Genomic DNA, 14267 nt, shown 5'->3' with positions numbered 1-14267 from the left:
TATTAAGGTAAGATTTCTCTTTAACATCACATTCTATGTATTTAATGTTTGCCAATGTATTGTATTTCTTTCATCATTCCCTAATTAACATGATTGTAATATGCTGTGAATGTACTCTTTATCCTCATGCATGCTGGAAGTTTTTAAAGTTCCTTTTTTGTCCTTCATGCATATTTGCCTTCACTAACCTCCCCAGCATGCTATCCTGGGCCCATACACACCTAGCCTAGTCACTTAAGAATATATTTTGTCAGCTCCATAGTAGTGCTTTACCCTAAACACCCCCTAAAATGTGTACAAATGTTATTTGTCTTTAAATTCATGCAGAGTGCCAGAGGCTTTTTTGGGGGGGGGTCACAAAATCATTTGGAACCCTCCCTCCCCCAACTGCTAAGTCAACCGATACCAATCCTCTATCTGCTGACTTTGCCAAACCCATACACACTATACCTACCTCTTTTGTGTTCATATTTCTGGATGAATTCACCAAAGCATGTAGTGAAAGGGCCTGCCTGAATACTTTCAAATGGTACTGTTTCAAGTTTGGTTCTCCTATTATCTTGATAGGTAATTGCAGAATGTAAAAAAGTGCTTCAATTTGTACAGTGTGTATTTATATTTTTGTATTATGACACTTCTTACCTGTCCAGTGGGCTGCCAATAGTGTAAGTAAGGAAGGTCTGGCCAAAGTAAAACACATTATTTATGCATTCAGCTCTCAATGAAGTGGAGAGGGCTACCTGTCCTAAACACCCCCCCCTAAAATTTTTACACTGGGCCATCAGAGGGGGTGAGGAATCTGATAAGTGGACCTTATATTTTTGTCTTTAAATACTCCTTCAAATAAATGTTATACTGATGTTGGCCAAGAATGTTGGTGTCTAATCTGCTTGCAATGTTATGTGCAAAAGTACTATTTTTTTTTACTTGTTTGACTCCACAGTTTCCTTCAATGCCACAGGAATGGCAGACTGTGGCTTCCAAATTTGGAAGTGGGACTTTCCCAACTGCGGAGAGGCAATTGATGGGAAACACGTCCACATTGTCCCAACCCCAACTCGGGGTCATACTATTACAACTATAAGGGGATTAATAGTATAGTGATGTTGGCGGTGGTGTCGGCGACATATGAGTTTCTCTATGTGGACGTGGTGAAGAATGGCCGAATGTCGGATGGTGGAGTCATCACCCAGACCGAGTTCTACGGATGGCTCCAGAGTGGTTGCTTGGGATTGCCACCTCCGGAAGACAACGTGGCTGGTCTGCCTTTCATCTTTGTTGCTGATGAAGAGTTTAGGCTGGGTGATCACCTGATGTGGCTGTTCCCGATAAGGATCCTCACCCCGAAGCAGAGGGTTTTTAACTACCGGCTGGCCAGAGCCAGAAGAGTGGTGGAGAATGATTTTGGGATAATGGCCAGCCAGTTCCGCCTATTCATGACGTCAATCAACATGGCGGAATATAAACTTAACCATATAATACTTGCATGCTGCATGCTACACAACTTTTTAAGGAGAAATTCTATGAACTATGTGGCCTCAGTTGTGCCTGAGGCCGGATTTCAAGAACAAACCCTGACAGCACTTGAAGCTGGCCGTCCTTTATCCTTTTTTGGGGTAAACAGGCATGTGTAAAACCATAAAACAATACACAGCTCAGGAACTTACAAAGTTCAACTTTGATCATTTGAAGGCAATATCAGATATTAGTATGTCCAAACTGTGTTGATCTTGCCTTCATCAGATGGGGTGATATCACCCCTGTGAAAGCCAAATTTTGAAGATGCACACAAATTGAGAGTCAAAATGGGGATTTCCCTCCTGATCCCATGCATAATTTCAACATGTGCTAGCTCCCATCATGGGGGATCAATGGACATGTTTCGGGGGTGTGACCCCTTCCTTTCAGCTACTTTTGTTGCGAGGAAGGGGTTGCACCCACAAAACGCATACATTGATATCCCGTGATGGCAGATAGCACATGTTGACACACTGTGTGCATCTTCAAAATTTGGCTTTCAATTTACTTTTAAAAAGTTAGAAAAATAATAAAAATATAAACAAATTGACTAATTTTGGTGTGTTTTAGATTCTGCCTAAACCATCAATGAGGTTTTTGAGTCTTTTTTCAACACCATTGATGTCTTCCTTGATCTTCTGTAAATCCTAATTGCAAACCTGATCTCCCCGATGAGGATCTGTGCACTTGCACTTGTGAAATGAAATTCTTCTTCCACAACATCCACATCACCTAACATTAAAAAACACACCATGTATTATAAATATGCAGGCATACATCTATTACCTGAAGCTGTGTTCTCAGACACTCACCTGTTGTGGTCACTATTTCACCCAATTCATAAACCTCTCCTTACTCCACATCCACTGGTTGTGGTGTGGGGATTTCCCCTACTTTAGGAGGTTGTGGGTCCCTGGTGTCCTCTGATGTCCTGAGTCTTTTCTCCCCTATGTGAATAAAAAAATGTATACTTAGCACACAGATGTTTGAGGCCAGAAATAGTTATATGAAACATTGCTTGGAAGTGTCGTACAATTATCTTTTTTAGCAGAGTTCCAAGTTGAAGACATTTTTTATCTCCCTTTCTAAAGCTGCAATACTTACCTGTTTTGGTCAAGTTTCACACATGGAGAAACCCCTAGTATCCACTGGAGATCCTGTGTGGGACACCCTACAAAGTTTGTTCTGGTGTTCCACACTAGTGCTCCTGCATTCAGATGTGTAAACAGCTGCTGAGTGTCCTTTCCTTACACCGAATCAAGTTTGCATTTCATTCTAGTTACAAACCCATCTAGACAACAATGTACTAAACTTCTTTTAATATAAATAGGCATGACCAAATGTAATTAACCTGCATCTGCCAAAAACATTGTATTAGTAGGCGAACAAATGATGGTTACTATGAACGATTACTGTGCCCACGAACCTGAAACTTGCCATTTTAAACAGTACAACAGTAAAGAAAAGCACATGGAGCAGCATGCAAGTAATAATAATAATAATAGGAACACACGACAAATACTTACTTTTTGCAGAACTCTCTTGATCCTTCTGTGCTGATCGTGCTCCCTCAATTTCAGGTCTGACCAGTGTTTCCTCAATTGATCCTTGATGCCCCAAAATTCCTGTGCAGACTTTTCACAACTTTAGTCATGATCTTGGCCTTTCTCACATTTGGGTTTGGGTAAGGTCCATGCTTCCCATCATAGTCGGCCCTCTTCAAGATGTCCACCATCTCCATCATCTCTACAAAGGCCATATTTGCACTTAAATCTCCTCCGGGATCGGGACGTTCGTGGCTCCATGTTAAGGTACTTTTTCATGTAAGCAGACACTTGGCTTTGTATTTTTATCACTTTTTAAATAAAATAGGATTATGCTATAGGTTTCCATTATCTTTTATACATATTCCATTTATGATCTCTGCGGAGGAGAGGTTCCATACATCTCCAGCCTATACCATTGCAGCAGGCATTACCCTGCCAAAGCTTCTTTTGACTCACTTTCTAATTAAAGGGGTCTTTTCTTCTGGTAAGCAGAATATTTACTCAGAGCACGTGGGGTGTATCTAAATCATTTGGTGAAGGATTACTCACTATTACTTTGGAAGACTATCTACACAGAAGATTTCTTTTTGGATTTCTTTGTGCCTTTTCTTGGGACTAATTATTTCTCCTTTTTATGCGGCCTTCATTGGTCCACCTATTGTTACGAATATATTTGTATATCACTACTGTGTATTTAAGTATATATAGTGAATTGCACTTTAGTTTATTACTGAATTTTATTTTTATTGGTTTATATATGTTCAAACAATCACTTAGCAATTTAGAGCGCCCTCTTCATCTTATTCCCATCTTGAGTACTATCACTACTTAATTAAGGGAAAGCTTTTCTCAACCACAGGATCTGTCGGCTGGATGACACAGAGAGAGGAACTCCCACTGAGATGCGGCTTGTAAATAATTAGCCGTCTCCTTATAGGCTCCCAAGGCTTTGAATGTGTTCCTTGGGTGGTGTTTCTGACTGTGGGGGAGTGGACTGACTGGAGGAGGAGAGAGATCGCTGTTCCTGATCACTAGAAACAGACAGACAATCTCTCTCTGATCCCATACATAATTTCAACATGTGCTAGCTCCCATCATGGGGGATCAATGGACATGTTTCGGGGGTGTGACCCCTTCCTTTCAGCTACTTTAGTTGCGAGGAAGGGGTTGCACCCACAAAACGCATACATTGATATCCCGTGATGGCAGATAGCACATGTTGACACACTGTGTGCATCTTCAAAATTTGGCTTTCAATTTACTTTTAAAAAGTTAGAAAAATAATAAAAATATAAACAAATTGACTAATTTTGGTGTGTTTTAGATTCTGCCTAAAACATCAATGAGGTTTTTGAGTCTTTTTTCAACACCATTGATGTCTTCCTTGATCTTCTGTAAATCCCAATTGCAAACCTGATCTCCCCGATGAGGATCTGTGCACTTGCACTTGTGAAATGAAATTCTTCTTCCACAACATCCACATCACCTAACATTAAAAAACACACCATGTATTATAAATATGCAGGCATACATCTATTACCTGAAGCTGTGTTCTCAGACACTCACCTGTTGTGGTCACTATTTCACCCAATTCATAAACCTCTCCTTACTCCACATCCACTGGTTGTGGTGTGGGGATTTCCCCTACTTTAGGAGGTTGTGGGTCCCTGGTGTCCTCTGATGTCCTGAGTCTTTTCTCCCCTATGTGAATAAAAAAATGTATACTTAGCACACAGATGTTTGAGGCCAGAAATAGTTATATGAAACATTGCTTGGATGTGTCGTACAATTATCTTTTTTAGCAGAGTTCCAAGTTGAAGACATTTTTTATCTCCCTTTCTAAAGCTGCAATACTTACCTGTTTTGGTCAAGTTTCACACATGGAGAAACCCCTAGTATCCACTGGAGATCCTGTGTGGGACACCCTACAAAGTTTGTTCTGGTGTTCCACACTAGTGCTCCTGCATTCAGATGTGTAAACAGCTGCTGAGTGTCCTTTCCTTACACCGAATCAAGTTTGCATTTCATTCTAGTTACAAACCCATCTAGACAAAAATGTACTAAACTTCTTTTAATATAAATAGGCATGACCAAATGTAATTAACCTGCATCTGCCAAAAACATTGTATTAGTAGGCGAACAAATGATGGTTACTATGAACGATTACTGTGCCCACGAACCTGAAACTTGCCATTTTAAACAGTACAACAGTAAAGAAAAGCACATGGAGCAGCATGCAAGTAATAATAATAATAATAGGAACACACGACAAATACTTACTTTTTGCAGAACTCTCTTGATCCTTCTGTTCTGATCGTGCTCCCTCAATTTCAGGTCTGACCAGTGTTTCCTCAATTGATCCTTGATACCCCAAAATTCCTGTGCAGACTTTTCACAACTTTAGTCATGATCTTGGCCTTTCTCACATTTGGGTTTGGGTAAGGTCCATGCTTCCCATCATAGTCGGCCCTCTTCAAGATGTCCACCATCTCCACCATCTCTACAAAGGCCATATTTGCACTTAAATCTCCTCCGGGATCGGGACGTTCGTGGCTCCATGTTAAGGTACTTTTTCATGTAAGCAGACACTTGGCTTTGTATTTTTATCACTTTTTAAATAAAATAGGATTATGCTATAGGTTTCCATTATCTTTTATACATATTCCATTTATGATCTCTGCGAAGGAGAGGTTCCATACATCTCCAGCCTATACCATTGCAGCAGGCATTACCCTGCCAAAGCTTCTTTTGACTCACTTTCTAATTAAAGGGGTCTTTTTTTCTGGTAAGCAGAATATTTACTCAGAGCACGTGGGGTGTATCTAAATCATTTGGTGAAGGATTACTCACTATTACTTTGGAAGACTATCTACACAGAAGATTTCTTTTTGGATTTCTTTGTGCCTTTTCTTGGGACTAATTATTTCTCCTTTTTATGCGGCCTTCATTGGTCCACCTATTGTTACGAATATATTTGTATATCACTACTGTGTATTTAAGTATATATAGCGAATTGCACTTTAGTTTGTTACTGAATTTTATTTTTATTGGTTTATATATGTTCAAACAATCACTTAGCAATTTAGAGCGCCCTCTTCATCTTATTCCCATCTTGAGTACTATCACTACTTAATTAAGGGAAAGCTTTTCTCAACCACAGGATCTGCTGGCTGGATGACACAGAGAGAGGATCTCCCACTGAGATGCGGCTTGTAAATAATTAGCCGCCTCCTTATAGGCTCCCAAGGCTTTGAATGTGTTCCCTGGGCGGTGTTTCTGACTGTGGGGGAGTGGACTGACTGGAGGAGGAGAGAGATCGCTGTTCCTGATCACTAGAAACAGACAGACAATCTCTCTCTATACCCTGACAGAATGGGGATCTGTTTGTTTACATTGACAGATTCCAGTTCTGGCTCTCTGTGGAGTGATCACGGGTAGCCGGCAGACACCGCAGTTGCCGGTCATGTGCATCAGCGCAGTGCGCATTCCCACTGTATCTTTTACACAAACTGACATACAGCTATGCTGATTCATGTTATAGAGCCAACCTGCCACAGTATAATGATGGAGGCTGGTCGGCAAGTGGTTACTCTGCTCTGATGTCACTGATTCAGTGACCCCTCTCACTCTAGTATTATTCCTCCTGCCCCTATTGTCTAAATCTTCCAGATGTCTATTCACAGCAATGAGGTGGTTAAAATAAAACACAGAGATGTCCTCCTGTCTGGAGATAGCTTTCCAAGGAGATCTCTCTGTCTCCCTTGTTGTTCTAGCAGCTAATTGATCAGATGTTACAACAGGCATATGCAATTAGCGGACCTCCAGCTGTTGCAAAACTACAAGTCCCATCATGCCTCTGCCTCTGGGTGTCATGCTGGTGGCTGTCAGAGCCTTGCTATGCCTCATGGGACTTGTAGTTCTACAACAGCTGGAGGTCAGCTAATTACAAATCTCTGCATTACAAGAAGATCTGCCTTCAAATTGGTAATAGCTGCCGTGTGGGAACTTTTAATGCCTGTAGCAATAGCGGTCATATCAGAGATGGTGAGGGGGGTGATTAGCATGGCCAGTGTCTCTTATCAAGTCTTTCAGCAATTGCAGGGAGTCTTCATTGCTGTCTTCTTCGTGGTGCGCCAACAGAAGTGCTGCGTCTGGAAGCCGACTATGTTATGAAGATCGCCGGTATGTGACAGGAGGGAGAGGCAACCGATGATCAGTGTGAGTGAGTGTCTGAATGGGCTTAGAGAGTTTGCCCATTATCTAGTAGACATGGCAATTAATTTTTTAACAAATCGAAATTTGGCCGAATTTTGCATCTTTCAGACATTCGGATGCATCTGAATGTCTGAAGAAAAAATAACTAATTTCAACTAATACTAAATAAATTATAACGAAAATAATGAATGATTTCAGCATGATTTGATAATTTGTTAAAGGTCTAATGAAACAATAGATCAACTTGGAGTAAATCTTACAGTCCAATCATCTAATTAATTTTGTGCTGGAGGTTGGATTACTGGCAAAGTGCATTCCTGAGAATTAAGAAGGGTGTTGTATTGTATTTGAGTATAGGAGAAGAGATATTGTCATTGTGTGTGTTATTAGATTAAATAAACAAACGACTTTCCAAGCTACGAATTGGTATGAATACAGTATATACTGTATACATACATAAATAACAAATGATCTGAAGATGCAACAATAATACAATAAAACGAATCAATTTGTTGTAACAAATATCTATACTCGACAGAAATAATGAATTATCCGAAAACAAATTAACGTAACATAACAAATATAATAGAACAAAATTATGTATTTAAAATCTAGTTCCACCTGTAAAAAAAAAATTTAAATAAGGACACGTACCTGTCCAGGGCGCCCGCAATGTCCTCACTCGAAGCCGGCTCGTCCCTCTGCTCCGGGTGGAGGCGCCATCATCTTCAGTAAGGGAATCAGAAAGTGAAGCCTTGCAGCTTCACAGCCTGTTTCCCTACTGCACATGCACGAGTCACATTCTGAGTGGTTCCTGCTGTTTTCTCAGATTTGTGTGTCTCCCAGAAGACAGCGGGGGGGGGGCAGACATGGTGTAGATCACCACGTATACTGTGGCAATCTTTTGCCAGAAGTGGAACCAAATACCTGGGACCAAATACATGTATTAGACAGGTATTTGCTCCCCTCTACCCCCTGAAAGGTTTCAAATGTGACACCGGAGGGGGGAGGAACCGGATAGGCGGAAGTTCCATTTTTGGGTGGAACTCCGCTTTAACTAATGAAAATGAAACAAAACTAAACAAAATTTTCCGTTGTGCACAAGTCTAATATCTATCATTTGATGGCTGTTCTACAGGCTGTGGAGCTGTGAAAATCCTGAAGCCTGTGCTGCCATCCACTCAGAGTGCCAAGTCACGCCCCCTTTTTCCTAATTGTTGGTAATTTGGTAGCCATAATCGAAATAATATTTTTATTTTGGTCTCAGATTGTAATTACTCATTACTAATAATCTGAGAAAATTCCATCACTGTCTATCCTTACTTTCACATTCACCTTGAACATCCACATTTTAATATGCATAGTGCATACATTCATCCTTTGCAAATGGCCCAAATAAATACTAGTATTAGGTTACTTTCTATGGTGGTAGGGTGTTTTTTCATTCATTTAAGATGGAGAATACTGCATTTGGGCACTAGGTGGTACTAATAAGGGAATAGGGAATTTCTATAATACTTAGGGCCATCTAGTGCCCAAATGTAGTATTTTAATTTTAAATCAATAAAAAAATCTAACCAGCTCCATAACTTTAATTTATTGCACCATTCATGCACAATGATTGTACATGTACTTTTACTGAACAAATTGCTATGCAATTTTTTTTTATAAATACAACCATATGTGTCTTACGGAAAAACATTTAATGGAAATCGCTATTCAGTTGCTATCTAGCTCAATACTGTATACAATAGAATAAAAAAATAATTACATTTGTGTTTTTTGCAGCAATCCAAATTTCAAATCCATCAACAGTCAGGAACTAGCAAATGATGCACCCTATTACAAAGGTCATTGTGCTAATTGTTGGATATGTGAATAAACAAGGAAGTATTTTAATAAAAAATATTTTAATAAAATATTTTAATAAAAACCTACCCACATGTATTTCATTTTTACCATCTTACGCTTTCTTTTTGTTTCCATCACCTTTATAGACTTGTGCATCTCTATTTACATTATATATATATTTTTAGATATGTTCATGGGCACATCTGAGACCGTTGACCAAATACCTCATGCAGTCCATGCTGTTCATCCTGATCTTTTTCTTGCTGTGGTTCTTGTTCGATGCGTCCCCTCAGCTCCTGAACTGGATATGCCCTTTGCTGCCATCTTGACATCAGCGTTCGGTGACCCAGGCCATTGGATTGGTAAGTGTGAGGTCTCTTTTTCCCTGACCTCTCTTGCCAACCATTCTCTCTGCCCCCACTTTTTCATTCATTTACATATACCCACTTTTTCCATTACTTTTTGTTTCAGAGATAATAACCATGCATCAGTCCCTGAAGAGCGAACAGAGACTCATGAAATGCGTAGGGCACCATTGATGCTTTTTGTATGCTCATACTGCTGGGTATTTTTGCTGCTTGTATTTTTGTTCATATATTTTTTTAATTCATGTATGTACAACTTTTTACTCTTTATGATGTATGTATATATCTACTGGCTCAGGAACTCACAATGAATATTGTTGTTGTTTTAACGGATGTACGATAATTGTAATGAATTGATATCTGTTTCTACTCATGCTGTTGACTTGGCCACTATGCCAGGTAACGCACAATCAGTGCTGTTCCCATTCAGTTACACAGCATTTTGTAATTAATAAATTCATTTTATTACATTTTCTTGTGAACGTGTGCCAATCTCTCCCACCTTATTCAAAGTCCCAGGGCTACCTGCCCTTTCCTGTGTATTTTAGGGATGGAGGTGTTAGAGTGGTCATTCCAGACCTTAATTCCCTTTTTTCTATGAAACCCGGGTGGAAAACACCCAATCAGCCCACAATCTGGTCTTTTTTTTGACCGCTGGCCAGTGTTCACTATTACATCCAGTGCATTATCATCCTCTGTATAGTTGGCTCTGGCCTGTCACTCCTGGGGGCTCACCATGGGCTGGTCTGGTTCCCTCTTTCTGCTTGCCCTGATGTTGGCATTGTATTATCCAGCTCAGGGGCTGCGTTGTGCATAGGGGAGGTGCTTTTCACCTCCTGCTGTCCTCGCCTTTCCTCCTGGATGGGCGTGGCCACCTGCACTTTGGCACCATGTTTTCTACTCCCACACTGTGATGTCTCCTGACTTCACATTGCTGTGGGCTGTGTGGAACATCCTGGATGGAGGGATGGTGATTGCATTCGCACGCCCCCTGTGATGGCTGATGCCATTGATGCCAATCCATCACCGTCCGTACATGACACTGGGGGCAGAGCTTACGGATCCGCCGTGGGTATATCCGGATGTTGGGAACGGCTGCAATTCACATTTGGGGTTTGTTGGTCTAGTTCAGTGGTTACAGGTTCGGGAGTGCACCATCCATGCTTGGGCTTGCCTAACCTTTTTAGGTAATACATACATTTTTCTATACTCGCTGTATAGCTGGTACTATTCCACCTTACACAATAGAGCTCACTGATCATTTTTTCACCATCACCTACCCACATATATTTCATTGTTTTTATTTTTATTTTTGTTATTGCATCCCCCTTAGCCTCCCTGCCTATACCACTTGTCGTTAAGATTGGCCACACATAATCACATACCATTTTATATCAGTCAACTATATATATATAGACATGGAACACAATAGGCTCTATCAATTTATACACTAGCATGATAATTCCAATCATTAGATTTTACCATCTTACGCTTTCTTTTTGTTTCCATCATGCCTTTAGAGACTTGTGCATCTCTATTTACATTATATATATATTTTTTAGATATGTTCATGGACACATCTGAGACCATTGACCAAAGGCCTCATGCAGTCCGTGCTGTTCATCCTGATCTTTTTTCTGCTTCGATTTTTGTTCTCTGCGTCCCCTCAACTCCCGAACTGGATATGCCCTTTGCCGCCATCTTGACATCAGTGTTCGGTGACCCAGCCCAGTGGATTGGTAAGTGTGAGATCTCTTTTTCCCTGACCTCTCTTGCCAACCATTCTCCCTGCCCCCACTTTTTCATTCATTTAAATATACCCACTTTTCCATTACTTTTTGTATCAGATATAAAAACCATGCATCAGCCCCTGAAGAGTGAGCAGAGACTCGCGAAACGTGAAGGGCACCATCAATGCTTTTTGTATGCTCATACTGCTGGGTATTTTTGCTGCTTGTATTTTTGTTCATATATTGTTTTAATTTATGTATGTACAACTTTTTACTCTTTATGATGTATGTATATATCTACTGGCTCAGCAACTCACAATGAATATTGTTGTTTTAACGAATGTATATTAATTGTAATGAATTGATATCTGTTTCTACTTATACTGTTGACTTGGCCACTATGCACTATGTAACGCACAATCTTTGCTTTTCCCATTCAGTTACACAGCATTTTGTAATTAATAAATTAGTTTATTACATTTACTTGTGAACGTGTGCCAATCTCTCCCACCTCATTCAAAGTCCCAGGGCTACCTGTCCTTTCCTGTGTATTTTAGAGATGGAGGTGTTATGCCCCGTACACACGGTCGGACTTTGTTCGGACATTCCGACAACAAAATCCTAGGATTTTTTCCGATGGATGTTGGCTCAAACTTGTCTTGCATACACACGGTCACACAAAGTTGTCGGAAAATCCGATCGTTCTGAACGCGGTGACGTAAAACACGTACGTCGGGACTATAAATGGGGCAGTGGCCAATAACTTTCATCTCTTTATTTATTCTGAGCATGCCTGGCACTTTGTCCGTCGGATTTGTGTACACACGATTGGAATTTCCGACAACGGATTTTGTTGTCGGAAAATTTTCTTTCCTGCTCTCCAACTTTGTGTGTCGGAAAATCCGATGGAAAATGTCCGATGGAGCCCACACACGGTCGGAATTTCTGACAACACGCTCCGATCGGACATTTTCCATCGGAAAATCCGACCGTGTGCACGGAGCATTAGAGTGGTCATTCCAGACCTTAATTCCTTTTTTTCTGATCCTATCTTTGGACGCAGAGAAGACATTTGACCGCGTCTACTGGCGATACCTGTCAGCTGTCTTGAAAGAATTTGGATTGACAGGCTATATATTTACTGCTATTAGAGCCCTCAACTCTATCCCCTCCACAAGAGTTTACACATCAGGATCCCTTTCCCCCTTTTAGAATCAGTAACAGAATACATCAGAGATGTCCTCTTTGCACTATTATCTTTGCCCTAGTAATGAAGGCACTCACACAAACAATTAGACTAGACCCTAAAATTTCCGGATTCCATATTGGAGACAAGGGGTATAAGATTGGCCTATATGCAGATGACATTGTCCTAACCCTTATGCCCCATAAACACGATCTGACTTTTGGACAAAAAAGGCATGGAATTTTGTTTGAAGGTTGTTGGCTCCAACTTGTCTTGCATACACACGGTCACACAAATGTTGGACAACAATTAGGAATGTAGTGACGTACTAGATGTACTATGTGGTTTTTCAGCTCTTTAGCGCCACCCTTTGGGCTCCTTCTGCTAATTTTGAGTTAGTAGAAATTTGGTGAGTGTTGATTTGCGCTTTTCTTTTTGCATTTTTTATTTTACGTCATTTGAAAATTCGTTTTCAATAACTCCATCAGTATCACCAGTAAAGCAGCTTCATTATTATCCCATTAAAGAAGAAGAGACTTGTGCGCTGCATTTGGAGATTTCCTAATTTGCCACGTCACGAATGTTAATTCTCAAATTACGAACGCTAGTTTACAAGACTGGCCGCTTCTTCTGCTGAGCATGCGTGGACTTTTGTCCGACGAACTTGTGTACACACGATCGGAAAGTCCGACAACAAAAATTTGTTGGTGGAAAATTTGAGAACCTGCTAGCCAATATTTGTTGGTGGAAAGTTCACCAACAAATGTTCAATGGAGCATACACACGGTCGGACTTTCCACCAACAAGCTCACATCCAACACTTGTTGTCGTAAAATACGATTGTGTGTACGGGGCATTACAGATCCCATTACCTCCACTCAAGCACTAAACAAAGTTCTTCAGCAGTTCAGTCAAATATCACTATACAAAGTTAACATCTCTAAGCCCTATATGTTACCTATATTGCTTTCTCCACGTATCAAACACGCAATACCTCTATCCACCATTTTCTCTTGGGCCCCCAACTCTACTATTAATTACCTAGGAATTAAACTTTGTACCCCATTCACCTCCACTTACAAAGTCAACTATGAGCATCTTCTGATGTCTATCAAAGAACAAACCAAGTCCCTACTGTCGTCCTGGGCAACAAGAGCCACAGTTGCCAAAATGTCACTTCTTCCATCTATATTGTACTTTTTCTGAACTCTACCCATTCTGCTCACATCAGCTTAATTGCTGAAACTACAATCCGAGATTAACTATTACATATGGGGACAAAAAAGACCTATATTTAAATCTACAATTCTATACAGGCACAAACCTGCCGTTGGTATGGGAGTACCACACCTCAAAGCTTATTACCAAACAGTGATACCGGACAGCCTCAAATTTTGGTGGGCTCCCTACGAAGACCATCTTTGGACCCACAATGAATGTGCCCTAGTGGAATATTCACTACAGAATACCCTAACTGCCATTCTGCTTGGCTTCCGCCCACCTACTTCACCATACTTAACTATAAGAGCTGCTCTCTCTACATGGCAAAACCTCCAATCCCTAAAATTGGACTCTTCCACAAATGACTTTCCATCACTTCCTCTCTGCGCCCTGGAACTTTTTACCCCGGACCTATCAATATCTACATGAAAGGACACTGACATACAAAATCTGTTCCTCCTTTTTGAAGGATACTCACTGCTCCCTTTTGCAACTCTATTTAAGGTATATAACCTCCCTACCAGGGGTTTCTACAAATATTTACAGCTCCGATCAGTCCTAACTTCAATCCTTCCAGGAAACTTCCAAATACCCCAAGGCATCCTATCCTTTTAAGAGAACCTCGGACTCACTA

This window comes from Aquarana catesbeiana, linkage group LG01 (assembly GCF_042186555.1).
Source record: "Aquarana catesbeiana isolate 2022-GZ linkage group LG01, ASM4218655v1, whole genome shotgun sequence".
In the NCBI taxonomy this organism is placed as follows: domain Eukaryota; kingdom Metazoa; phylum Chordata; class Amphibia; order Anura; family Ranidae; genus Aquarana; species Aquarana catesbeiana.
This window is presented reverse-complemented; position numbering follows the sequence as displayed.